This window comes from Pinus tabuliformis, chromosome 4_2 (assembly GCF_031772625.1).
Source record: "Pinus tabuliformis cultivar Carrire ecotype Pingquan chromosome 4_2, CPIR1, whole genome shotgun sequence".
Classification (NCBI taxonomy): Eukaryota; Viridiplantae; Streptophyta; class Pinopsida; order Pinales; family Pinaceae; genus Pinus; species Pinus tabuliformis.
In genome coordinates, this window is record NC_142304.1 from 684159386 (window position 1) to 684163431 (window position 4046).

The following is a 4046-nucleotide window of genomic DNA, read 5'->3' on the forward strand; positions in this document are numbered from 1 at the left end:
ATGAATCTTAGGGGGGTTGAAATTGATGAGGAGGTAGATGTCATTATATCGGAATGGATGGGTTACATGCTTTTGTATGAGAGCATGCTTCCTAGTGTAATCATTGCAAGAGATTGTTGGCTCAAGTTAGGGGGGCTAATTTTTCCTTCTCATGCGACATTGTACATGGCACCAGTTACACATCCTGAAAGATACAGTGAAAGTATTGACTTCTGGCGAAATGTTTATGGAATTGATATGTCTACGATGTTACCATTGGCAAAGCAATGTACCTTTGAGGAGCCTTTCATCGAAACTATTACAATAGAAAATGTCTTGTCATGGGTAATTGTTATCACACAAATTGATTGTAGCACTGTCACAATACAGGAGTTGGAATCAGTTACTGCAAATTTCAGTGCTTCGTCTATGATGAAATCATCCCTGCATGGTTTTTCATTATGGTTTGATATTTCATTTGGAGGGAATGCAACAACATCTAGTGATACCCAGTCAGAATCATCAATAGATAGCTATTTATCTAGAGATGTTCGTGTGAATGGTGTACATCAAAGAAAAAGTGTGCAAAATCTCTATATTTACGATCCTTTAGAGGTGAAGCAATATCAAGTAATTGTAGGTTCTAGGTTCTATTACATTGTCACAAAGTAGGGATAACCCACGCTATTATAACTCCAACTCTCACCCATGATATTTTTCATGCTCCATTTATGGCCTAGGGCAACCCCTCCTTCCAGACCTGGTCCAAATACATAAAAAACAATGTTTTACTCCCTATACGCGACATTTCCCTGAGCTAAATGTGTGTGTACACTGGTCAGTGTATACCCAACCCACGTATATGTCTTAAAACACTTTAAAAAATTAAATCTCCTTAATTTCGGGCAGAGTTCATGGGTTTTACCTGTTGATTACCTATTAGTGCCCGTGGCCCAACTATTCCCAACAAATTCCCAACTAAAAAACTACTTTGGGAGAAGTATAAAAAGGCTTCAATGGGAAGGCCTAAAGGAGGAGAGAATAGAGAGAAAAATCACTCTGCTAAGATTATCCCTAATCAGGTCTGAATATCCTTGTGCTTCCAGCACTCCCCCCATTACAAGAAACCCTTGTTTCCTTGAGCTTTGGTGTTATTTCACTAGTTGAGATATCTTTGTATGAGTCATGGAAGGAGCCTTTTGAAGACTTGGGATTGGACAGATCCGGAGGACGGTTCCACTTGGAGCCAATGAGAGGAAGATTTAGGTGATATCATTCCTTGCCTTATTTTAGTTATCTGCAATAAAGAAACATTTGTCTTGTTCCCGAAATCAATCTTCTTCATGCATATGATGTTAATGTTATGGTTTACGTATGAATAATTGTTTCAATTGTATAACTAACTAGCTTTCAATATGTTATGAAGTTGATTTCTATATGATACTTGGTCAATATATTGCTATGCCTCTTTGAATTGGTTGTTTTGCAGGTCTAAGGATCGAAAGGAACTCCAAGAGAGTTTGGACCCTCGCTGGATCTACCCGAACGAACAACCCCCAAGTGTACCTCTCTTCGCCTAGTTTGCTTATTGAAGTATCATGGCTGTGTGGAATGCTTGTTTTTTACTGTAGATAACCCCCGCACTACTAGGGTCTTAACCCAAAATCCTAGGGGACTTTGTCCCTCAACACACGCTTTCTGAATATACACCTAGAATATGCTTATGGGGGACAATGCTTTGTGAAGGAAATCTATTATGCGGTGATATTTTCAGCTTGTTATTGTTCACAGCGTTTGGAGCATCATTCTGAAGCATTTGATTTGATTATTTCATTGGTTCCTTGACGTTTTCTGTCACAAAGTTGATCTGAAAGAAATGCTGGGTTTAATTCATACCACAATTTTGTCCTTTGAATATCATCATAGGAGATGGGTGCTCTTGTATGATGTTTATGCTATTACCATGGCTATTAAGAGGAAAGTCTCAGAGCATGCCTAAGACTTCTCATTTTTGTAGTGGGTTATCTCAGAGTGCACATTCTATTAGCAAAGGTGGAGAGTTTCCAATCAAATAAGATGTCAAATATTGCTGAATTTTCACAAAAAAGGACAGTTTCAAATGTCAATTTGAAGAAGGCACAGTAGTTATTTTCTGGATGAGTGCAATTGACTGGAACTACATACCTAAATGGGAAAAGTGAGGATTTATTTTGGGTGGAAAAAAAAAAATCGTGAGCACTGCGCGTAGCCCTTTGGTGTTTTTGCGTATAGCCATCTTCATGGAGCACTGCACGTAGCCCTTTGGTGTTGCGCGTAGGGCCATCCCCAAGTTTACATCAATGAAGGATACCCAGCATTGGGAGGTAAACTGGGTGAGTTGTGGCCTAGTTTTGAAGAAACCTTGCGAAGTGGTTTAAGGTCGATAGATAGTTTTTGCATCTCAAAGGGTTGTGCGGACACAACTGACCTCCCTAGGAGTCTAAACTCTCTAGCGACAAACAAGACAAAATGGAGTGATCTTTCTCTAAATATACCTTTTAAGATATGAAAACTACAAGTGTTTAGGCTTACCTTATTCCAAAACGCTATTGTTGTAGTCCGTCCTTGCCGATCCAGATGAGCTCCTCCTTCCAGTCAATTCCTGCAACCACAAACAATCAAACAATTACCAAGCACTTGCATTTCATATAATAAAACATATATTCAACATGCAGACCAAGGAACACATGAAATAACTCATTAACACAAGCTATTGAGAAAAATAAACCAGTTTGTATTAATAACGAAACAAAGAAACTCTTACAACCTGGCCTTGGTGTTGTGCAAGTTCCTCCCAGGGTCCATCAAGGGTTTTCCTCTACTTTGACAAAGCTCACCCACTTCCAAGTAGAATCAAGCAAAGACAATCTCTCCTCACAAGGTTCTAAATGGGAGTCCTAATTCCTGCAGCATTTACCCAAAGAAAATGTATAGCTCCAACCTCTCCTCCCTCTGGCTCAATGTCTTTATTTATAGTGCTGTAAAGAGGTTATTCAGGTCCACCATCAATGGGATAATCCCCCCCTTTGGGTGGGATAGCTCCCTTATTGATGGGATAAGTTCCTCCTTAATAGAGATACATGAACCAACTGGAGGCGCATCCAATTCATCAAACCGACCTCTAGAAAGTTCTAGAAGTAACCACAAGTAACTTTTTTAAGATGAAACTCGTGCATTTTTCCTTTTACAGAAGGACGCACCTGTCCCTTAACATACAGAGCGTCCAAGGACGCAACTTTTGTGAACAATGTGAGCGTCCCCGCAGGTAAGGCTAGAGAGAACCTGCGACCCCAGAGATAAACATATTTTTGACAAGACTTTCTCTCTTCTTTGAGTTTGAGATGGATAGCAGAGGCATAAGACTTGCCTAAGAGGGTAGCATGACTGTTGATTTGAGCCATACTAACTGTAAGTGGTCATGGTGACATTTTTTAGTGTAATAGATTGCCCCCTAAAGTGCGAAGCCTGGAATAGATTAGGGTTTTGTAATTCTAGGAAGGGTGAAGCGCTTTATCATTTCAAGGATTGTCTTGTGGATGACCTGGTTGGAACCTGCAATTTTCAACACAAAATATATGTATAAGATTATATCATCACTGAGGTAGGCATTCCCATACTCAGATTCAAAACTTTAACTAATGGACTAACTATTCTGATACAGGAATGATCTTGCAGGACATCATTTTTATAGACTTTTGTAGACACAGTATGGATGCAGCCATCTGTTTATGATTAGTCTACATAGATAATGAATACAAAACTCCTCGCAGCCTGGATGGTAGAAACTAGATCCAGGGTCTTCACTTCTACTTCCCGAATTGGTACGATTCTAGCCATGTGATTAAATGATTCGATGTCGAACATGTTAGAAACCACTTGATTACCAGTCGATGATGTAAACTGTTAACAAGCGTGAGAGAGACCACCAGTAATGTCAATGGTTCTCAAAGTACCAAGCACAACCCGTGAAATGTGAATAGATGTTTTGATGTCGAACACTTCACGGAATCCTTTGATCGAAAGTCAAT

The 4046-nt window shown here is 39.6% G+C and overlaps 1 pseudogene; it reads left to right on the forward strand.

The window, feature by feature from the left end:
- On the forward strand, positions 1-1824 carry LOC149171297 (putative protein arginine N-methyltransferase 6 pseudogene; annotated as a pseudogene).
- The last annotated feature ends 2222 nt before the right edge of the window (positions 1825-4046 follow it).